This window comes from Strix uralensis, chromosome Z (genome assembly GCF_047716275.1).
Source record: "Strix uralensis isolate ZFMK-TIS-50842 chromosome Z, bStrUra1, whole genome shotgun sequence".
Lineage (NCBI taxonomy): Eukaryota > Metazoa > Chordata > Aves > Strigiformes > Strigidae > Strix > Strix uralensis.
Window position 1 is genome coordinate 38,124,916 of NC_134012.1, and position 24,631 is coordinate 38,149,546.

At 51.7% G+C, this 24,631-nt stretch overlaps 1 pseudogene; it reads right to left on the reverse strand.

The window, feature by feature from the left end:
* Positions 1-23,328, reverse strand: part of LOC141938238 (hydrocephalus-inducing protein homolog) — an 84,183-nt pseudogene extending 60,855 nt beyond the window's left edge.
* Positions 23,329-24,631: the final 1,303 nt, after the last annotated feature.

Below are 24,631 nucleotides of genomic sequence, written 5' to 3' on the forward strand. Positions count from 1 at the left end.
CCCTGCTGTCAGGAGTCCTCTCGGACTGGTCGGGTCAGCGCTCCCAGCCTTCCAAACCCCGCCCTTCTGGGAGATGCACTCAGCCCAGTGCAGGGAAAAAAGATGAAGACACCCCTTAACTCGATTTGGAGACTTCCAGGAATTCTCCCACCTCAAGGAAAAGGAAAAGGAATGAAAATTTTTGTTCAGTTTTTCCAAAGCAAAATAAAACTCAACCACTGCAGCAGCGAGACAGCTGTCACAGGAGTACAGATCTTCAAAGCTCTGAAATAAATAGTCTTGCCTCTGGCTTCCAGCTGCATGGGATTGCTTTATAGCACCTTACACAAAACCCACAATAAAATACCTCCTACAGGTTGTCAAAGCAACAGCATTAAGGTTGTCCACGGGATTAGGCACTGGCTTCTAAACCCCCCATTCTTTGGTACCTTCAGCAAACCGCCAGCTCTGATTCAGCCCTCGGTTGGTTTTCTGAAAGGGTGACAAAAGCAGCTTCAGCAAGATCAGAGTCAGACCACAAAATCTGCTTCCTTTAGAGATCAGGCCCTGCTGTCTCTGAGCAGCTCAGATACCCCTACAGCCGCTGGGCCTGCAGGAACTGAACAGCTCGAGTCTGACCAGGGGATGAGGCAAAGCCTGGGGAAGAAGGCCAGCTGTGAAACAGTTTGACAGAGAAGAGGGGAGAGAAAAAATGTGGGACAATGGAGCTTCCAAAGGAGATTAATAAAATCAGGTGTTCATGAACCCAATCCATGAACTAGAGGTTCTGTATCTGTACAGATGTTACTGTACTAGGAATGGCAGAACACTAAAACCCATTGCCCAGGGAGAGCAGAGAAGCTTTGGAGATGAGCACAGAGCACAGCGCTGCCAACTCTTTTAACAGCCAGCAGAGCACACCTCCTCCCAGGGGTGGCCAGCTCTAACTGCCACACTGCTGCTCAGGGAGGACAGGGAAGGAGAGTCAGGACAGCTGCAAAAAGTTCATGAGACTTCTCAAAGGGGAAAAAAAGGAAAGAAAAAATAACCAAGATCTTTTCACCAGGCTGTCTGTGACACGAGCCATCAAAACATGAGAGTGGGTGATGGACAGTTGGGGAGAACAGTCAGGATTGGACAAAACAGTTCAGACAGCATGAAATCAGAATGAAAATGAACATTCGTCAAAAAAATCACATAGTATTTTGCTTTGCCCGAGAGGCACCTCTGTGTCACAAGGTAAATATCCCATGCCGCTGCCCAGATGCAGATTTATTCCAACAGAGAATTATTCCACTAACCAAGGGCTTTTCTACACAATAACCTCTGCAGCCTGGGGCAATGCAGCCGTGCATTCGAGTACATGCACACCCAGTGTGTGCAGGCTTGCAGCTGAAACCTTCCCATACTTCTCTCTTCATTGCTGCTGAAACATTTTGACTCCCCAACCCTACACTCTGGTTCTGCAATAACTCCCCACACAGTCAAACTACAGTTTCAGGCACATCCCATCGCCTGCCCAGGATGGAATCCCCAAAGTGCGACTGTTCCCAATTCCATTTTTCCCGTAGGAAACAATGGGATAGAGAGGAATGTGTGCAGGCGCCTCAGCAATGCACACAGCTGAACCACCAAGAACAGCTGGTGTGATGTGGAAGATGGTGAGACAGAAGCGAGACCTCTGGGGTTGTCAGCTGCCAGTTCAACACCTGGTAATGACAGAAGTAGCAGAGGAAATTCTAACTGTTTTTAATATACCAAGAAATAACTGCTACTTGCCTGAGGTTTAGAGTGGAAAATCCCTTTATAACACAAAATTAAACTTCATGATGTCCTGGTGACCCCGTGTGACCCATCTTCAAACAAATCACCATTCTGAAACATCTCAGCTGCTTCTCCTGTGAGACTGAACACCTGACAACTCTTTCACTGCCAGTGGTCCTGCTGCCTCTCCTGCTCCATCACATTTTCATCACCACCTTCAGATGCCTGCTACTCAGCAAGGTCAGTGAAGGATGAAGGAAAACAGGACCATGACAACAGTAACCAGAGCAGGGTATTAAATAACTGACAGCAGAACTCTGAAACAGAAGGGACAGACAGCAAGGCATTACTGTGCACAAGCTTTCACAGTGCAGATGCAGTATAGACAGGGTAAGAATCTGCTCCCCAGCTCTGGAAAAAACAACTGGTTACAGCACATTTACAGCAATCCACAGCCACATGCAGTGAAAAGCGACTATTTTATGCAGAGCTGGCGCAGAGCAGAGAGCTGGAGATGAAGGAGCGGCTGACGGGGGAGGCTGAAGCAGTGCCACCCACGGCAGGAGCTCTGCCGGCTGTTTGCAGCCTGAGAGCAAGTGGTGCTGCCGGATTTCACAACCAGAAGCACTCCCAGGATCCCAGCACACAGAAACTTGTCCTTTAATTACTTTTCAATTACTTCTTGTACCTTCATTGTGTGAGACTTCTGCTCTGCCTGCAGATGTCAAGAGATTCTTTTCTGAAAGCAGAGCAGGGTTGTTCCAACTTGAAACAAACAGGATTTGTCTTTTGGAAAAGGTGCAAATTAGAAGCTCAGCACAGAAACTGAACTTCGTCCCGAAAGCCAGAGGAGCAGCGGGGCTCTGCAAAGGGGCTGGGCTCCAGCACACCCCCATGCTCACCCCCCCACATCGCTCCCAGCACCCCCGACCTGGGAAAAACTGTCCCACAGCCAGAAGGCAAGAGCCCGCCTGGGCCAGCTCTCGCCCTCAGGCTTAAGGCCGGTTTCTGATCAGCACCTCTTGGCTCTGGTGACTGGCACCCTCTGAAGCACCACTCTGAGGTGTTTCATCAGATTGAACCCCCCCAACCCAAATCACCACAGAGAGCAGAAAATATTAAATGTGTCACTTCTTTCACACTTGAAGTAAAAATAAAGGGCTAAAATTCACTTTCCCTGGGGTAACCTGACAGATAAACCCCGCAGACACAACAGACCCTTACAGACAGCAAAGACCCACCAAGTTCAAGGTAAAAGCACAAGCACAGACACACATCAGAACGTCTGAACAGACCAAACTGTGACAACAAAACTTTATTTTAAAAAAAAAATCAGAATCATGAAAAAGTTTGGGTTTTTAGACCAAAGCTTTCCCCTTCCCTGGTGATCCCACCACCCCCTCCAGGGAAATGGGCCCCAGCCCCTGCACTCACCCACTGCTAGGCCGGAGCCACCACCACTGGTGCTGGTGCTGGTGCTGGTGCTGGTGCTGCTGGTGCTGGTGCTGCTGGTGCTGGTGCCACCTTTGCAGGAGAAAAATTCATTCAGCCATCCAGAACAAAGCGAGTGTTTTAAAAGGAGGAATTCCCACTTGCTGGGTGAACCAAACTCTCTTCCTGGAACATCCCCCAGTGCAGACCACAGAGAGCTGGAGGACCTCCTGCCTAGGCCGCCTCACTGCAGACCATAGGCCCTCGCAGACTGTCAGCAGGAAGTAGGCCCTGTGGGGGCCAGGGGACCCCCGGGGGGGCTCCAGCACGTTGTCCCCCCCCCAGAACCTGCCCACACTCCTGCCTGTGCCGTGAGTGGGGGATTTGGGAGCTGGGGGGATTCTTGGGGGGGTGTTATTTGGGTTCTGTGGGAGTTGTGGGAGTTATTGGTGTCCTGAGGGGGTTATTTGAGTCCTAGAGGGAGTGTAATGGAGTCGGGGGGTGGGGGGTGTCCTGGAGGGGTTTGGGAGGGTTATTGGGGTCCTCAGGGGGGGTCTTGAGGGAGATATTGGTGTCTGAGGTGGGGGGATTGGGGACATCCTGGAGGGGGTTCTGGGGGAGGTACTGGGGTCCTGGGGGTGTTTTGAGGGAGGTATTGGTGGAGGGTCTTGGTGCTTGGGGGGTGTTATTGGGGTCATGGGGGAGTTCAGGGGGTTATTAGTGTCTGGGGGTGGGAGGGGGGGGGGGGAGTGTCTAATGATCGTCTCCTGGGGGTGGTTTCTGGGGGAGATATTGGGGTCCTGGGGGACAGTAATGGGGTGCAAGAAGGGTCCAGTGGGGGCTGCTGGGGTACTGGGAGGGATCTTGTGGGGGATAAACCCCCCCATAACATTTCAAAACACCTCTTATATCCCCCATATCCCCCCAAACCACCCCATATCCCACCAAATCACCCCCAAACCCCCCATATCTCCCCAAATCACCCCAAAACACCCCATATCCCCTAAATCAACCCCAAAACCTCCCCATAACCCCCCAAACCCCCATATCTCACCAAATCCACCCAGATCATCTCAAAAGTTTCCCATAGCACCCCAAAACCCCACATATCCTTCCAAAATAACCCTTATATCCCCCAAACACCCCCATATCCCCCAGGTCTCCCCCACATATCCTTCCAAACTACCCATATGCCCCCAAATCACCCCCATATACCCCCAACCCCACCATATACCCCCATATCACCACAACCCCCCCATATATCCCCAAATCACCCCTAAAATTCCCCATACACCCCCATATCCCCCAAAACCCCCATAAACCCCAAATCACCCCCATATCCCCTCAACCACCCCCATAACACCCCCAAACTTACTATACCCGCTAAACCTCCTCTATATCCCCAAATCAACCCACAACCCACCCATATCCCCTAAATCACCCCCCAAACCTACCCATATGCCCCCAAACCCCCCCATATCTCACCAAATCCCCCCTAAATGCCCCATATCTCCCCAAATACACCCAAATCACCTCAAAACCTTCCCATATCACCCCAAACCCCACCATATCCTTCCAAAATACCACTTCTATCCCCCATATACCCCCAAACACCCATATATCCCACCAAATCACCCCCAAATAAACTGTATCCCCCCAAACCACTGCCCCATATCCCCCAAAACTCCCCAAACACCCAAATAGCTCTAAAACACCCCCATAGCCCCCCATAGCCCCCATATGACCCCAAAGCCACCCATATCCCAACAAATCACCCCCAAATTCCCCATATCCCCTAAATCACCCCCAAAACATCCCCATATGCCCCCAAAATCCCCCATGTCTACCCAACCCCCCAAACCCCTCCATATCTCCCCATATCCCCACAAATCATCTCAAAACCTGCCCATTACACCCATAACCCCCCATATCCTTCTAAAGTCCCCCTTATATCCCCCATACCTTCCCAACCCCCCACATATCTCAGCAAATCACCCCCCAAAACCCCATATCCCCCCAAATCAACCCCACATCCCCCAAAACCCCCATAACCACCCAAATAAACCTAAAACACCCCCATATTCCCCCATATCCCCCATATGACCCCAAAACCACCCGTATCTCAACAAATCACCCCAAAATTCCCCATATCCCCTAAATCACTCCCAAAACCTTCCCATACCCCCCAACCCCCCCAAATCCCCCCTAAATCCCCCATATGTCCCCAAATACCCCCAAATCTCCTCAAAACCTGCCCATATCCCCCCAAACCCCCATATATACCCCAAATCACCCCCCCATCCCCTCAAACCACCATACCCCCCAAATCACTCCCCAAACCCTCATATCCCCTCAAAACACCATATCCCCCCAAACCACCCCAAAAACCCCCATATACCCTAAATCACCCCCAAAACCTCCCCATATGCCCCCAAGCCCCCCATATCATCCCAAATCAGCCCATGTACCCCAAATCACCCCAAAACTTCCCCAAACACCCCCGTGGCCAACCTCCACTCCAGTGACCCCCACACACACCAGGGTACCCCCCGGACACCTGGGTTCCCTCAGAGTGGGGCTGGGGACTCCCCAGGTGCCTGGTTCCTCCCAAGACACCCCTCTCTGTCACTCTGTGTGTGTGTGTGTGTGTGTGTGTATGTCCCAGGCACCATTATATTATTATTATAATTATTATAATATTATTGTATTATTATATTGGATGAGAAAAGGGGCTTCTGTGTTCATGGAGGTGCTGGGAATGCCGCAGCACGTCCTGGAAACATGAAGGAACGAAGGTCATTGGAACTAGGCGTCAGCATGGAGTCAGCAGGAGAAACCCTGCTGGCCCCACCTAATAACCTTCTGTGGTGAAATGACTGGCTGGGGAGACGAGAGGAGTGCGGTGGCCACTGTCCACCCAGACGTGAGGAAGGCTTTCCGCAGCGTCTGCCAGAATAGCCCCGTGGAGACGCTGAAGCAGCGTGGGCTGGCTGAGGAGAGGGGGAGGTGGGTAGAAAGTGGCTGACCAGCCAAGGCCAGAGGGTGGTGAGCAGCGGCACCAAGTGCAGCTGGAGCCCGGGAGCCAGCGGGGAAGCCCAAGGCAAGAGGCATTGCCAGCAGGTGGAGGGAGGAGGGGTCCTTCCCTCTGCTCCGTCCTGCGCTGGGCTCCCCAGGGCAAGAGAGGCGGGGCCATGCTAGAGAGGCGGGGCCATGCTGGAGAGAACGCCCAGCCTGTGGCCCCTCCCACTGTCCGTTGGGCTTGGGCTGTCAATCAGTTGGAGCCAACAGCCCCCAGCGCCGGCAGCACGGAGCTGTGCTGGCACAGAGCGGCACTGGGAGGAGGCAGGGTCTGGCCGAGCAGCGCTGACCAGGCTCCGGCAACCCGCTTCCCATCCTCGCTGTCACCGGCTGGGCCGCATCCTTGGTGCACAGCGAGGGTCCTCCTGTCCCGGGCAGGATGGGCCAGGCCAACGGCTGCTGTGGCTCCAGGTGGGCTCCCCCCGTGGCTTGGGGACAGGGGGGCATGGCCAGGCCCCGCAGCAGCGGCCTTTCTGATGCCTGCCGTGCTCTGCTCCGCAGGGACGCTCTCGCCGATGCAGAGCCGGTGCTGAGCGCAGACGTGCAGCTGACCCGGGGCTGCAAGAGGAGCGAGAGGCGCCTTCTCCTCCTCCAGGAGGAACTGGTGGTCACCAAGCTGCGGTAAGACCCTCCGACCGAGCTGCCCTTGCCCCATCCCTGGCCCCGGCTCAAGGGCTGGGACACCCTGGCCCCCGGCCCCAGGACCTGTGTGCTGGATGCACCAATGCCCATCCCAAGGGCAGGAGGGGAGCAGGGCTCTGCCCGGGGGGGCACCCCAAGGAGGCCACCTCCAGCTCACTGCCTGCCTCTGCTCTCTGCAGAGGTGGCACCACCCTGCGCCCACAGCTCCGCCTGGCCCTGGACCAGCTGTGGGTGCTGAGTGACGGGAAGGAGGCGGCGTGGGAGGAAGAGGTGGAGGGTGTCAGCAGCCGCGAGGAGAGGAGCTCCCTCATCTTCCTCTGGCCCAGGGGCTCCTGCACTGCCACTTTCGGGTGAGTCGTGGTGCCATGTCCCACGGCCGGGCAGGAGAGGTTCCTGTGAAGGGCCTCTGCCCTCCGTGCAGAGCCTGGGCAGGGAGCGGGCAGCACGCCGGCAGGGAGGGATGGGGGGCATTTCTGCGTCCTGCATCCCCTGGTCACCTTTTGATCCCCAGAAGGGAAGGACCAAAGCAGGTGCTGTGGCAGGACAGAGGGAGCCAGGGCTTGGGCAGCAGCTCTGTCCCGCCCCATGGCGCTTCGTCCTGCCCCTGTGTCCTTCCCCAGGGGGCAGGGCTGTGCAGGCATCCGCCTCTGCCCACGGGCTGGGGGGCAGCGGGGCCTGACGCTGTTTCTCCTCTTGCTGCAGCTCCCAGGCGCTGAAGGAGCTGTGGGTGCATACATTGCTGGGGTAAGCTGGGGGGTGCTGCAGGCACAGCCAGATGGGGGAACACAGCTCCCCAGCTGGGGAGAGGTGCCCCCGCGGCTGTGGGCAGCTCTCGGGGAGAGCTGCCTGATGAGAGAGAAGAGGTAGCTTGGGGCTCACCCAGCTCTGTCCCTTCCTGGTGCACAGGATACCTGACGGAGCCAAGAAGCCCCAAGTGACCCTTGTCCCGTCACTCAAGCTCCTGGAGAAGCTGAGCCGCCGCCATGCCGTGAGTGTCTGTCTGGCCTGGGCGCTGTCCCCAGCACTGCTCCTCCAGCCGAGCAGCACAGGCATCACTGCTCACCTTCTGCCGCTGCTTCTCTCTTGCCAGTGGAGGCCGTTCAGCACCAGGAGCCTGGAGAGGCTGGTGGAGCACCAGTCAGAGGTGAGAACAGCTGCCTTTCCCCTCTGGCTGTGCTGGGGTGCAGGGATGGGCATGCAGTGGGGTGAGCTTGTGAGGGAGGGAGGGAGGGAGGGAGGGAGGGAGGGTCCCCTGGTGCAATTCAGGGAGTGGGGAGGGTTGAGGAGCCACCAGGAATGCTGGCATATCCTTGCTGGTGGCACTGGGAGGAAACCTGCCACACGGGTCAGAGAGCCCAGGAGGGCAGAGGGTCCCCACTCCGCGGTGCTCAGGCTGCTGGTGCCGGGTTCTTGCAGGCTGATCTCAAGCAAGGGCCTCCAACGGTCCCGTCGAGCAGTGAAGGGAGACTTTGCCGTTCACCAGGTGAGTTTGGGAAAGAAAGGCCCCTCCTGCAAGCGGCTGGGCTGTGCTCACTTGTCCCTTGAGTGTCCCCATCCAGGTTGGGCAGCCCAAGGGAGGACGTCAGCCAGAGAAGGAAGGACAGCGCTGGGCAGCGGCCGATGGACGTGGCTCTGCAGGGACACGCAGCCTCTGGTGCTGCCCACAGCCTGGAGGAGGACAGGGCCAGGACTGGGCCAGGCTGTCCCAGGCTCTCAGGAACCCCCGAGCCGGAGCTGTTGAGCTGGAGCCGTGGTTCCAGCTGCCGGCTCCCTGCCTGTCCTGCCTCACTGCTCAGCACCATGCTGCAGGCAGGGCAGGGCAGGCTCCGGGAGCGCTGGCCTGGCGGCATCCACTGATGGGCTCTTGCTCTCTTTTCCTTTGCAGCAGGAGGGATCAGCAACAGAAGCAGTAGCAGCAGCAGCAGCAGGAGGTGGAGGGGGCTGCCCTGGCCCTTCGCTCTGCGGCGGAGCCCGGCTTCTGTCCTGGCGCCAGGGCAGGCGGGCTCCGGCTGCAGCAGGGCGCTCTTTGGGCAGCCCCTGGCAGCCCTCTGCGAGGATGGCACACTGCCCCGGCCCATCCAGGTCAGCCAGCCTGTCCAGGGGGTCCCCAGCCCTCCCTCCGCAGGCTCCGGAGGGGCAGCAGGTGTCCCCAGGAGCTCCGGGGATGGGGCACTGGGCTCTTCACCCCCAGCACGGAGCCAGCTCTGGGGCAGTGCTCTGGCCACCGCCGCTGGAAGGTGGCTCCTCAGCGACGCAACTGTCCTCCTGCCTCTCCTGCAGGAGCTGCTGGCTGTGCTGAAGCAGGAAGGACCGTCGACGGAGGGGATATTCCGCAGAGCCGCCGGTGGGACAGAGCTTCGGGAGCTGCGGGAGGCCTTGGACTGCGGCGCAGACGTCGACCTGGGAAGCCAGCCCGCGCTGCTGCTGGCCGCCATCCTGAAGGTGAGCGCTTCTGCCCTGTGGCTGGAGGAGCTCCTGGCTGGCCCCGAGTGCTCAAAGGCTCACCTGGAGCCCTGGGCCTTGCAGGACTTCCTCCGGAGCATCCCCTGCAAGCTCCTTGTGACTGACCTCTACGAGGACTGGATGGCGGCGATGCAGAAAGCCAGCAGGGAGGAGAAGATCAGGGAGCTGAGAGCGTAAGTGTGGGCAGCAGCCTGCCTGTTGAGCAGGAGCCCTGACCGCTGGCCCAGAGCACCTGGAAAGCTGCGCTGGCTCCCACCAGCCTCGGGCGAGTCTGGGGAACGCTGTGGGCAACATCTGCTTTATTAGCACCGTGTTCCTGTTCCCCCAGGGTGGCCGAGAAGTTGCCTGCAGCCAACCTCCTCCTCCTGAAGCGGCTGCTGTCCCTCCTCCAGCACATCGGCCACCACGCAGCCACCAGCAGGATGGGCTGCAGCAACCTGGCTGTCTGCGTTGGGCCAAACCTGCTGAGCCCAGCCCACGCAGACCTGCTCCCACTGGAGGCCATGCTGGAGGTGACCCACAAGGTACACGTCCCCACCCGCCGGGGCAGCCTTCCCGGCCCACCAGCGCTTGGCTGCGCAGAGGGCTCTGCAGGCCTCCTCCCACCAGCAAATGCTGTCGGGGTGGCTGCCTGGAGGAGCAGCCCCACAGCCACAGCCTCTGGGCAGGAGCAGGGGGCAGGGGTGGGAAAGGCTGCTTGGTCCCTTGTCAGGCAGGGGGATTGAGACCCACGGTTTGATGTGTGCAGGTGAACGTGCTGGTGGAGTTTCTGGTGGAGAACTGCAGGGATCTCTTTGAGGAGGACGCAGGCAGCCTTTCCAGCCCAGCAGACAAGGAGCTGCCAGTCCCCCTGGAGAGCTTCAGAGGTGAGAGGGGGGACTGAGGGTTGGCACCGGCTGGGGCTTGGGACACCAGAAACCTCCGTGTTGCTTCTGACAGGGCTGGGCATCGAGTGTTGTCCTCTCAGCCCCGCTTGTCCTGTGGCCTCTCTTGCCACTGCTCTCCAAACATGAACGTCTTCCTCTGCAGGATGAGCTGAAGCCTGCAGACAGGGCATCGGAGGGCTGACCACAGAAGTGTAGGGCTTTGGGTGGGGGTTGCTTTAGCTCTGTTTGCTTCCAAGAAGTCACCATGTTGCACATGCTTTTGCTTTCTAGACCTGAGTTTGGAAGAGAAAAGTGTCCCTGCAGGCAAAGTGGACACCGAGCACCGAGCAGAAGCTTTGCCGCATGCACCCCCCTCTCTGCTCGGTGTCCTCACGGAAGATGGGGGAGATACGGCGGTGGAGTCTGAAGTGGGAGAGGTACGTCAGCTCCCCAAACACGGTGACAGCGTGTCTGGGGTAGGAGGGGAGTCGCTGCTGTGCCTCTGCCTGGCAGTAGAGCTGGTGTGGGTTTGGGTTATTCCTCCACCCCTTGGGATGATACATAGCAAGGGAAATTGGCAAGGTTGTGTCTCAAATGCACTCGGCAGGTGCTTAATCAAACCAAAGGCCCACAAAATGCCTACAAAGAGGCAGAGGGGAGCAGCTGTCAACTTCAGGGGGGTTTTGCTCAGGCCCTACTTCATCAGAGCTTCCTCAGGTCTATTTGGGGGTCAGCAGGGGGACTGTGTGAACTGTGGCTGATGCAAACCAGCCCAAGGTATCTCCTCTGGAGATCTCGGGTACCAATTTAGCAAAGAGTCGCTTACCACTCCAGGTCACCCCTTGCCACATGCCAACTGTGACATTTCTGGTTTAGGCACCGCCAGCTTTGCCTCTAGCCACCCCCGAGAGCATGGCAGACTCCCTGGGGCGCCCAGAACAACTGGCCAGGTTTCCAGAGGAAAGAAGGTAAAATGAGCTCGCTTTGGTTAAAATCAGAACTGACTCCAGTGGGTCGTGGCTTTCCCTATCTAATCCCGCTGTGGGATGGAAAGATTTGCAGGCTCTGCCCATGACGAGGAGAAGAAGAGGAGCCGGAAGAGAAGAGAAGCCTGGGGAGAAGAGAGCGAAAGCTGCGTGGAAAAGAAGAGGAGGAAGAGAGAAGGTGCTTCTGGCGACGGACCAGCGAAAAGACGCGGGAAGGCGCAGCAGGTCGGGCAGCCCAGGTGCGTGCCGGGCTCTCTGCCCAACTTTCACACCTCTCCACACTCCTCTGCGTCAGCCCAACGCGCTGGCGAGGGACAGCGAGGGACAGTGCTGCGCGGGGTCTGGAAATAACTCCCTGGCAGGGCCCAGGGGCTCCCGGCCGAGCCCTGCGGCGTGGCACAGGGGCACTGCACGTCTCTCCGCGTGCTCGGGGCTCGAAGGGCATTGCCCGGGGGACGAGGCGCCAGAGCCACCCCGTAGCCAGCGCCAGCAACAGCTCTCTGCTCTGGGCCGTCAGCAATTCCTCACACACGGTGTTCCCCGGAGAGGGCAGCACAACCCTGCCTCTTCCTGCCGCCAGGGACTCACCAGAGCTTTCTGACTCTCTCCTTGCAGGTGCCGATTCATTGTCACCGCCTGATCCGCTGACTTTGGGGCCCCCAGCGTTGCTGTTTGCAATAAAAAGTTGTTTTCTCTCTTGTGACGGAGTCTGCCACAAGACAGTCTGGAGTGGGGGCTGTTGTTCTGTGATGGATCCTGGGGGAGGAGTTTGGGCTGGTCCCTTGTCCCAGCACCCTTCCCAGTGGGCGTCAGGGCTGAGTCGAGGTGCTGTAGGAGGGAAACCCAAGCCCAGAGTCACGCGGGAGGGTGGAGGTTGGACGGAGCAAGTGACAAGAACAGTGACAAGTTGGTATCACTCAGAATCTAAACGTAGCTGCCCCCAGCCCCCCTGACACCTGAGGATGAACTGGGACACAAGGGGGTTTATTTTCTGCCAAATTACCCTTTAATGTGACAGGTGTCAATGTTGGGGACACTCCAGGCATGGAGACGTCACCACAGACACCCTGGGGACATCCTGGTCCCCTCCCAGTTGTGGGCCATCAAAGTGGGGTGCACCCCGGGGATGGGGATATCCCCAAGAGCCAGCTGGGGGTCTCCTGTGTCCCCTCAAAGTCATGGGGTGTCAACTTGGGGGACACCCCGAGGATGGGAGCATCACTAAGAGCCACCTTGGGGTCCCTCAAGGTCATGGGGCATCAACGTGGGGGACACCTCATGGATGGGAATGTCCCCAAGAGCCCTCTTGGTGTCCCCATGTCCCCTCCCATGCCCAGGGTGACAATTTGGGGACCTCCAGGAGACCCTGAGTGGTGTGTGTGGGGTGTCCCCATGGCCCCTCCGGCGTGCCCCTGTGTCCCCCATCCTGGTCGATGCCGTGGATGTACAAGTGGAGGCTGTTGGTGACTTTCCTCGTCAACCTGGTGTTGTCCCCTTCCTGGGGGGTGGGGGGGACACACGGGTGAAAACAGGCTCCCCAATCTGAGGGAAGTGGTTGTGGGGGGCATTGGGAAGCCCCCCCTTCCCGGGTGTCCTCGAGAGATTGGGGGTGCAGGGATAGGGGTGTGGCATCGGTGGGACCCCCCCAAAAATCCTGCAGGGGGTGGTGGGGACAGCAGGACACAGTGTGTGGGGTAACTGGGGGGTGTGGGGGGGTGACAGTGCTGGGACCCCCCAGAGCTCCTGCAGGGGACAGTAGGGATGTGGAGGAGGGGTTTGGGGGTCCCAACGGGGGAACTGGGGATGCACAAGGGGGTTGACATCCCTGGGACCTCCCCCAGACCCCTGCAGGAGACAGTAGGAATGGGGGGGTTGGTTCCAAATGGGAAACTGAGGGTCTCGGGAGAGTTAAGGGGGGTCCTCCCAATTTTGGGGGGTCCTGGGGAGGTTTTGGTGGTCCCAGAGGCGCTTAGGGGTCCCAGGTTGGGGGGACCCCCTGATTTTGGGGCACCTCAGGGGGTTTTGGGGGTCCTAGGGGGAGCTTGAGGGCATCCCCACTATTTTGGGGGGCCTCAAGAGGTTTCTGGGGGTCCTCAGCAATTTTGGCGGGCTCGGGGGGGGGGGTGTTGGTGGTTCCAAGGGGGCAAGACTGCTAGAGAAGAAAAAAGAAGCTCTCCTCTTCAGCACCAACCCTCCACCCCCCACCCCCCCACCCAAAATAAAAAGCACCCTCATTCACTGTTTCCCCCTAATCCTTCATTGTTCAAAGCTGTGTGGCAGCGACAGTATGATAAAGTGATAAAGAGCTCACTTTGGAGCTGGAGGAGGAGAAAACCCACAGAGGCCTCTCAGGTGTCATTTCAAGGACTGAGAAACCTTAAAACATGGAGAGAGAATCTACTTGCTGCATCCCGAGGTGAAGGGTGTCACTGCAGAGAAGCCTTAGTGAAAGAGACACCTGCTCCTCAGCAACTGCTGCCAAATTGTAACTCTCAGCCAACTGTAATCTCTGCCGTAGCTGAGCTAGTAACCTACATATGGAACTCCTCTCCCTGCTAATCCCCGGAATCACCCCATCCATCTGGGGAGGGGCAGTGCAGATCCTCCTGATTCCTCTTGAAACAAAGAGCTTCACTCCACAGTCAGTATAACTGTTCAGCAGGGATTCTTTATTCGCAGCGCTGGGCAGCACTGGGGATCGCTCCACCACAAGTGCCGCACTTACTAACAAAATTCTTGACTAACATACACCAAAACATACATATGCATCAGATTTCTTAGAAAAGGCAGTCTTATGCTAATGGGTTCTCAGAATCCATTTACATAGAATCACAGAATCACAGAATCATCTAGGTTGGAAAGGACCTTGAAGATCATCCAGTCCAACCGATAACCTAGCACTGACAGATCCCAACTACACCATATCCCTCAGCGCTATGTCAACCCGCCTCTTGAACACCTCCAGGGATGGGGACGCCACCACCTCCCTGGGCAGCCCATTCCAACGCCTAACAACCCATTCTGTAAAGAAATGCTTCCTGATATCCAGTCTAAACCTTCCCTGGCGCAGCTTGAGGCCATTCCCTCTTGTTCTATCGCTTGTTACTTGGTTAAAGAGGCTCATCCCCAGCTCTCTGCACCCTCCTTTCAGGTAGCTGTAGAGGGCAATGAGGTCTCCCCTCAGCCTCCTCTTCTCCAAACTAAACCCCCCCAGTTCCCTCAGCCGCTCCTCGTGCTACATGTGCTCCAGACCCTTCACACCTTCGTTGCCCTTCTCTGGACACGCTCGAGTCATTCAATGTCCTTTTTGCAGTGAGGGGCCCAAAACTGAACACAGTCATCGAGGTGTGGCCTCACCAGTGCCAAGTACAGGGGCAAGATCACTTCCCTGTCCCTGCTGGCCATGCTATTGCTGATACAAGCCAGGATGGCATTGGCCTTCTTGGCCACCTGGGCACACTGCTGGCTCATGTTCAGCCGGCTGTCAATCAACACCCCCAGGTCCCTCTCTGACTGGCAGCTCTCCAGCCACTCCTCCCCAAGCCTGTAGCGCTGCTGGGGGTTGTTGTGGCCCAAGTGCAGCACCCGGCATTTGGCCTTATTGAAACTCCTACAGCTGGCCTCAGCCCATCGCTCCAGCCTGTCCAGGTCTCTCTGCAGAGCCTCCCTACCCTCGAGCAGATCAACACTCCCACCCAACTTGGTGTCATCTGCAAACTTACTGAGGGTGCACTCGATCCCCTCGTCTAGATCATCAATAAAGATGTTAAACAGGAGTGGCCCCAAAACCAATCCCTGGGGGACACCACTCGTGATCGGCTGCCAACTGGATTTAACTCCATTCACCACAACTCTTTGGGCCCGGCCATCCAGCCAGTTTTTTACCCAGCAAAGCGTGTGCCCATCCAAGCCGTGAGCAGCCAGTTTTGCCAGGAGAATGCTGTAGGAAACGGTGTCAAAGGCCTTTCTGAGGTCAAGGTAAACAGCACCCACAGCCTTTCCCTCATCCAATAAGCAGGTCGCCCTGTCGTAGAAGGAGATCGGGTTTGTCAAGCAGGACCTGCCTTTCATAAACCCATGCTGACTGGGCCTGATCATCTGGTTGTCCCGCATGTGTTGTGTGATGGTACTCAGGATGAGCTGCATAGTCTGAGCATGTGTAGTAAAAATAGAGTGAGGGTCTTCTCCCCCTCTTAGTGGTCCACATCGTCTTCCTCACACTGTCCACTAGTTGAGCTTCAGGTTTCCCGTGTCCATACATCGTCACGGAGTGACCTCATCTGTCCTTCGGCTCCTGTTTGTTCCAAGGAGGTTAGTTTAGATCAGCTTCCAGTCACTTAACACTGGTGTCTTCTTAGACACTTGTTTTTAGGTTCCTGTTATCAGGGATGTACCCAGGGAGTTTTTCAGGCTGTCCAAGGTCTGTCTTATCTCCACTAGGCAAGGAGTTAAAGGTTTCAAAACATCTTACAAGTGGGTAATGAGGGTAGTTAGGAAAACTGTATAAATGAAATTATATACATTGCAGTAAAATATGGGAAAAATAAAAGCTAGTAAAACACAAGTGATGCTTAACGTTAAAGCTAAATGTTCTACTTTACAGGTCCATGTACATTAGCAATTTCAAGTATACTTGTAGCAACTTCCCTTCACTCTAGACAGCCTTCTTCTCCGTTACAGACATGTAAAGCAGTTACCTGGAAAACGAACGCCTGCGCTCCTTTGGAGTCTTTTTAGATTCCATCCGTTCCTGAACCATCTGTAACTCATCAAGTCTGGACTTCTTCTTCTCCCTGTTAAAAGAAGTTTGACCTTTATTACAATTACAGCTTGACCTTTATCACAAAAAGACACCAAGAAACAAAACATGGCCAGTATGAGAAAATGTACTGCTTGCAGATGCAAAGGTGGACATGCTATTTAAGCAAAAGCTTTCTTAGGGACAGTTTTAGGATGACATTCGTCTTGTTTTAGTTTTGCATGATTACCATCTGCACCCAGAAAGTCTATTGGAGAAAACACTCTGTCATTTTTGCTGATGTCAGATGCACTCGAGTGTAACTGCCGTCCGACAGGCCATCGAAACACAGGCATGAAAAACAGCCCAACTTCATTGAGTCAAGCCCCCACTCTTCTTTAAGTCTCGTTGTTCTCTGTCAAACTCCTCCCTAGACAAGGGAGGCCAAAGGCATCCTGCTTGTGTCAGAAATTGCAGCAGGACCAGGGGAGCAACAGTCCCCCTGTCCGCGGCTCTGGTGAGGTTTTTTTCCAACCTCAGTGATTCTACGATTCTCCAAAAGAGGTTTTTGTGTCAGTGGGATGGCATTTGAATGAGCTATTGGAACTGCTGCTGTTCCTCAAGCTGGTGACATGTCTGCAGGAGCTGGGGCATATCCTGGAGAAGGGGGAGTGCACCCAGCAGATGGAGGCTGCCCAGGTGGAAACTGAGGAGGAAACGGTTGTGGTGGTACCCCCGGGGGAAGAGGACATGCGCGGGGTGGTGGAGGATACAAGGGAGGTGGAGGCACAGGCACAGAGAGCGGTGTTGATGCTGGTAGTGTTGGGGCCTGAGTCCTCTGGGTATGTTCACTGTGCGGATGTCCTCGATTTGAGCTTCTAAAGAAACCCCAAAACACGAGTCACTGTTTGTTACACTCTGCCCTGATTTTAAAGGGGAAAGTGAATGGAGGAGGAGCGTGGTGGCGAGCACTTCTTGTTCTCAACTGAAGCATTTTTCTCCCCGCTTTTTGTTCATTTGAGACTACGCTCATTTCTTGGTCCTCAGACTTGCCTTCCACATCGTCACTCCCAGCAAATCCCTCAGTCTCCCCTTCTTATGGTCAGTTTGGCAACTGTGGCTGGAGGCTGCCCGTGCTAAAAGAGACACGTGCCAAGCGCTCCTCTGACACACCTTGACACCCTTAATACTTCACAGTTCTGGTCTTCAAAGTACTGCACAGACATTAACTCATCTTCTCTCAAACTTCTTTTAACATCTTCCGCACACGCTTCCTAGGTTGTTGCCTCATGGTGACATCTTTGGCCTGTTCTTGGCCCTGAATTTTCATTTTTTGCTTACTGAACTTGAGGTTTAAGACAATCTGTGGGATGGATCCTGGTTTTTGTTTTGACTTATTTTTAAGATTTTATACACACAGTGCACCCTTACAATCTCTCTATAACACACAGATACCAAAAGGAAGGACTAACCTGACGCTGCAATAAACCAAAAGAGACTCCTCTCTCTCCAACCGAGAGAAAGCAGCTTGGCTATTTGAGATGACTAAGTAGTAAAATAACAGCGTTGCCTTTTCCAGTAGTTTGCTCAATCAGTATTAGTTAAGTTGTTAAAAAAAGAATATTGGAGGCTGATTTCTATTGGGAAATCAATTTCTTCAGCCCTATTCAGCCAGTAACCAAGAGGGTGCCTTTCCATCTGATCCTTTAATTATGTTTCATTTTTACACGTAATTATGATTTCCTCACAAAGACTTCATTCTTCAGAGTCCTCTTTTCAATCATGTACTGGAGTTTTATTTTAAATAATCTTCCTGAGAGCACAGATCCCCTTTGTGAAGGCCAATTCAAATTAAGCCATTTTAAAATTAATTACCACATGTATTCTCCACAACGATCTGTGCATACTTATTCCCTTATAAATCAGCTGTTGTGTCCGTTATGTGTTTAACATGGTTAACAAGGTTACAAGCAGCAATATATTGAATTTCTGTAGCATACTTACACTTCCCAGTCTGGTCTGCCACTCGCCGAGCGAATTTTGCCAGCTCTCATTGGATGACCTTTTGGCATGGGGAGAGAAAAAAAATCCCCTTCAGTTTACCTGAAGAGAATTTTTTAAGAGAAATTTGTAAGTTACAGTTACTTACCAGTTGTGGGTATGGATCGTCCTTGGTAGCCCAGAAGACTCGGCAATGCTGGCCGTGTCAGTGCAGGAACCTGATAGCCCTTGTGAATCAGTGCAAACAGTTGGAAAATAAGCTCTACTAAAATATGAGAATCACTGCATATGGTGGAAGAAAACCTACCTTCTCTTCCCACAAACTGCGGATTGACAGGGGGGAAGATTGGGGACGTCCTGTGGCAGCCACCAGCGCAGCAGGAGGGTTCAGAGCCACGAGTGTTGGTGGAGGTGCTGGTGGCTGCTGCTGCTGCTGCTGCCTCTGCTTACAGATCCTCTGTGCGTAACCAGTTCCATTTCTGAAGCTGTTCACAGCCTAGAGGCAGAAAAACATTTACAAAGAGGTAACATGAACCTTCAGTAGCTCTAGGAACAAAAGCCTCCACAGAGTAAAATTACTTGTGTATTCCCATATATACTATCCATCCTAAAATAAACCAACATACGGATATATTCAGATTAGATGTAAGGAAGAAATTCTTCCCTGTGAGGGTGGTGAGGCCCTGGCACAGGTTGCCCAGAGAAGCTGTGGCTGCCCCCTCCCTGGAAGGGTTCAAGGCCAGGTTGGACGGGCCTTTGGGCAACCTGGGCTAGTGGAAGGTGTCCCTGCCCGGGGCAGGGGGGTGGGACTGGATGGGCTTTAAGTTCCCTTCCAAGCCAAACCCTTCTGTGATACATGAACGCATCCCATTAAACACTGGTGTTAATGACTGGTAACTCAGACTATCTGTATGTAAAGCACTCCAGCGTTAACGCTGAATTTGAAACTGAGGCAATCCTGTTAAACACAAGTGTGACCTGAATTTGCCAGATTGTCTCTCAAGGGTTGCCAGCTTCTGTAACAACAGGGAATGTATTTGCAAAGTAAATTTAGCCTTATTCCATTTAGCCTTGTTCAAGGAGGTGTAAATTAATATTTTCTTCCCTTTCAGCTAATTGACTGACTAGACTTTTCTTACAAACAGTTTATCTAAAAGTCACTGCATTACCTGGCATAGGCACTTGCTGGCAACTAAAGTATCGGGAGAAACACCTGCCTGATGACACGCTGGGCATGTATGTTCCTCACATTCCAGTAATGCCGTTCTAATACCTGGGTATAATCAGAATCATCAAAATAGGTTTTAGCTAAACTAAGGACATTGTTGGGGTTCTAATCAATTATAAAGGCCAGTAGATGGTTAATGGGTGAATATGAGTCCTGAACTGAGAGCATGAAGCTATAAATGTTCAGCAGTGCAAAAAATTTCTAGTATGCAGGAAACAGCTGCCCAGTTTTGTTATTTCACTATTGTAACATTTGAAGATGCAGAGTAGGCCGTGTCCTGATGTTTTGACTAGTCAGTTCTCCACTGTCTAGCACAGTGAGAAGTCCCCAACCTCAAGGTTCATGAATAAGACACATCTCCAGAAACCATTAGTAGGTTCAAGTTCTGACGGTTTTAACCAACTCTCCCGTGGAGAAGAATGTGGATTAAATGCCTAACGAGCCATTTGCTGCAGACCACAGTAAGTCACCAGCGTTGGCTCTATAGTTTTGTATGAGAGAAAGGACTGTGCACAAGCTCAATGCATTTGATAACTAATACTGTAATCAGCTGCAGCATTACGCACTCTTCTCGTACTCATCCTTCCGCATGGAAAGAGGATTTAACTAGATGCATAAAAAGGGAAAAAAGCCTTCTGCCTCTGTTTTTTCCTTTCTACAAGAAGAGTCCTTTCCTATTCGGGGTATACTGAAGTATTAACCAGAGCTGGTAACAAAGGAATGTTATGATCTTTCTGCTGTCAGAAGATCAGGTGTGATGTTTGGAATTAACAAACACGGGAGTAACACTTGCATTCATCACAGTAACTGTTTCCACAGAAGGGAATAATAACTGCATGGGACGTGATTTCTTTACAAATTAAACATAACAGCTCCTCCAGAATAGGATCATCTGAGGAAAAGGAGGAAGAGGAAGGCTCCTCAGGTAAAAAGGGAGGCTTTTCCTTCTTTCCTCTGGCATAAGCTTCCCTGGAGGGGGGATGGGGAAGGAAAAAGAAAAAAAGTTAAAGATGGGTAAAGGAAAACTTTCCCAAGCTTTGGATTTTATCCAATGAAGACAGTAGGTGGCATTCTCACTCCACATTAGCCTTCAAAAATACAGGCATTTAGTTTAAACTACTTTTCTATAGCCAGAGCACTAGAAAAGGAAGGGGGGAACAATTTTCCTGCTGCAGAGCTCTTCCATTCATTGGATCAACTAAGAAATTAGCTCAGACTAGAGAAATCATTTTCTGACAGCTAGAAACCAGGTGAAATGAATCCCACCTCTCCTTTGCCATAGGATAAATGTAAATCGCAGGCTCAGGATAAAATCAGTCTCTGCCTAATTATGTTTTATAAACGGAAGAAGTCTATGTTACAGCTTCTGCAAAAGGAGATCCATGACAGAAAAACAGAGGTGCTCCCAAGTGCATTTTAAAACAGCCACTCTTGTCAGCACACAGCAGGATTTTCTTAGTTTACAGCAACAGGAAAACATCCCTCTGCTTCACACATGGGATCTGATAAATGTCAGAGGGAGAGGGAATCTCAGTCCAACAGCTACTTGTTAAATTCTGCAAGAAGCCTTAGCAAGATAAAACAGAAGCAAAAGGAGCTTGCAAAAAGAATGACGCCACTGTAAACACGACTGAAATGTTTTGCAAAAATATGGATTCTTAGCATACCACAAGCTTAACCAGTGTTCAGGCGCGTGAACAGCAGCACTGTCCTACTTTAATGTTAGAAATCATCACAGATTTTAAGGTTAAGATACAATGACAGTGCTTCTTCCCCCATAATTACAGATGCTGGCCAGCTTGGTGGCATTGCCACTCAGACACTGACACGTGGCTTCTCTCCTTCACTTTTTGGTCAGACCAACTAATTCCATACTCACGCATTAATGATTGGTATTGCATATCTTCCAGTCTTTGTCAGCATAGCGTCCTTTGTATTGGGATCTTCCACCTCCACCATGAAACTCCTGGGAATTCCTGTGCACTTTTTAAGTCTGGGAACAGACTGAAAATTACTGTCCTGTTAAGAAAAGCAATGCAGACATAGCTCATCTTAAGACCCACATTTAAAATGACATTTCAACCACTATTCTAAGCAGCAAAAGCCTTTAATCCTCTCCTTTTACCTAGCCTAAGGGTTGCTCAACTGAAATATTCTTTTTCCTAATTGAATATAGCCAGGACGCTCCAAAGGCTCGAGCGGTGTTCTGAACTCATTCGACATTCTTTGGCTCAACTTCAAGGTCCTTAAGGGTGAAATATCCCTCAGCTCACCATCCCCTCAGAGGAGAGGCACAAACCCCCTCTCCTCCAAAGTGCAGTTCAGAGGGAGAGCTTAATGCAGGGCTCTGGGTCGGCCACAGGGGAAACTGATATTCACCACCTACAGGTGAAGGTTGAATTCAGAGCTGATGCACGTACGTTCAGTGAGTAACGTTAAATGGCATGAATACTCAACCGGAGACTTGTGTAATTATAACACGCAAATATTCAATAGATGGGATCAAGAGAAACGTCATCTTTTTCTGCAAAATACTAAAAACTACAAACTGTCATTAAAAAGAGTTAAGACGAGAAAAATTTGCAGTAACATTGAAATATATAAAAATATACATTAAAGTTCATAGAGAAAGATCTATGGACATATATAATGACTATGACCTCGAAGAAAGAAAATTTCCCATTGAAAATTCCAGCTTTCCCTGGAATTTTGAAGGGCTTTGCACCACTGCCATAGAACCTCTGTATTTCAGCCCAAGAGACACAATTCCTAATAGGGGTATTGATGTAATTGCTGTGTAACTGCCAAGGTAAAGCAATTAAAAACCAAGTGACACCAGAAGCCCCCCACAATCTTACCCCATTTGTTGGGCAGTTCTTTATATAGTGCCCAGGTTTTCCGCAGCGAAAGCAAGTATAGGACGGTGGAGGTGGACCCAAGGGTTTCTTCACATAACTAAAAGTTTTTTGGGTGAGGATCCCCATTACATGGTACTGGTCTGAGGGGTTCACCTGGCATGTTAAAACAATTGTGCTTAGCATCAGTTTAGGTTAGAAGAAAGTTTAAAGGCTTCTGAACTCAATTTTTACACACGCTAGGGTCCTATAGTGGTAAATTAAGATTGCTGTCTTTGGGTTGTGTCAGCAGTGCAGGATTTGGCCATTCCCTATACAAGAAAAGCCAGTAACTGTCCATCTAAAACTCTGCCATGTAATTCAGGGTAGGACTGAATGTTGTTGACGTAAATCTTATATAAAGAACTACCTCCAGAAGTGTTACTACTTCTTTCTGCAAATTAAAATAAACAATAGCTCTTACCATTTTGAAAAAAATAACTTGTTCACAAGAGCAGAAGCCAAAGCATTTGGACAGAGTGGACATGTGCTTGTTACCAGCATTGCCAAGGAAACCCCACCAGGAAATCCCAGCAGGTTGCAGTACATGCCATGTCCTAGAGCGGATACACTGGAGTTAGCCTGCAGTCTTTCAATACCCAAGGATACTCCTTCAAATTTGCAGCACCAACTTCACAATCTATAGAATACTCAGTACACTTCAGCCTCAAAGTCAGTTGTTATTGCAGCACAATGAGACAAAACTGTTGGTCCTTAACAGCGATGAGAAAAAGAATCATTACCACACCGCTTCCCAAAATACCGCTACTCTGAAATTTGCCTACACTGCTACAGCTACTGCTTCACTCCAACTTCCCTTAAGACAAAATTTCTGCCATTCTTCTAGCACTTGCTCTAGCCACATGCACAAACAATACTTTCTTATTCCTTATGGATCAAGCTTTTACACTTGACTTGGCTTTTTTACCATCTGTAGTCAGGTTCCTGATAAGCAGTAAAGCACCTTGTCTTGTAGGCACTCCCCTCTTCTCCCCACTCTACCCCCATTAAAAACCACACTCACTCTACCCCATGGACAGACCTTGAGTCTAAACTAAAAAACTGGCTTTTGTTTGAAAACTGTCATTTAAATGGCTATCCATGGCTGAAGTACTTCTAATGGTCTTATTTTTTCAGCATGAGGGGCCTCTGAAAAGCTTAAAGATTACAAACAATCACCTTACTCACGTTTTGCCCACAGTTTAATCGCACGGAGCGTGAGCCGGAAGTTCTCCTCATTTGGCACTAGATGTAGCATTTCATCTGTAACTCTAAGAAAAAATTGAAGGACAGAAGTTCCTAGTAACAGGTACAGGTCTGTTTTATGCTACGCTGGATCAATAGCTTACAGTTTATCGTTCCAATCTATGAAAATAAGTTTGGATTACTTGCTTTGTAGTATGTTAAAAATTACAGATTACACATAACATTCAGTATCCCTTCAGGTAACTGGTGCCCTCAACAGCTTTGTCATAGTTCCTAGATTATCGCCAACCATTTTTAACAAGGCCTTTCTAGAGGATTCCAAAAGCCAGGTTTCTTTCGACAGCCAGGAACAATTAAACCAGTCACTGTTAAACAGTAAGCAAGTTAGGCTTAAATATCTTTATTTTTTCCTATGAACTACCACACATTTTTCTCTATCAAGTGCTCCACCTATTCACCTGAAGCAGTCTCTGTGGCAAACTGGAACAATGCACACACCCTTATCCAAGAAACATGAAATACAGGTCTATCTAAACACACAGCTCCTTGAAACATCTACATTTAAGCCCACTCACCACCTCCTCAGATCTCAAGTACACAGGAGATCAGCTTATGCCCCTTGTACAGAAACTGGAGTTGTGTCATGTGCATTCTAGACAACTTCAGTAACACTTTCTTCTTAAAGATGTGTAAATATGCTCACCATTTAAGCTCAGTATACATCCAGGCTTCTCAGATGCCAGTCATCTCCGTGATCAAGATTGTCAGAAACAGTTTGCACAGATGGTCTTGCAAACACCAGGTCAATCTTAAGAGGAAAAAAAGTGCCAACCATGAGTTAGAATGCTGCACTGTTTGTGAACAGCACACCAGTGGGGGACAGTTAGTCAAGTCTAGAAAGAGGGGTTAACATTTGCATTTAGAACTATGTGACTATAGATACATCTCCCAAGAGATTTATTTGCCAAAAAACTCAAGAAAATTGCTAGAAGTTTCATATTTTATTTACAAACCCCTTAATCTACAAAACCCCCTTTCTAAGGGAAAGGAAGGGGTTTTTAAGTTGAAAAAGATTACTCTAAACTTAGAATTTCCATTAAAAGGGAATTTAAAATTAATCATAGAATTAAGACGTAAGTTCAACCACCTCAGCTGTACTTCAGCAAAGGAGAGAGCATTTTCTCTATTCAGTAAGCCCTTTTGATCCTGAAGCATCTGCTTCATAGCACAGTCTGAGGCAAGGAAGTTATTCTGTGAATGTCTGCACCAGACAAAGGCCACAAGAAGGTCACGGAACAAGTGACTTCATGAGAGTGGTACCAAGCAGTGACTTGCTTAGGTACTACAGCACGCAG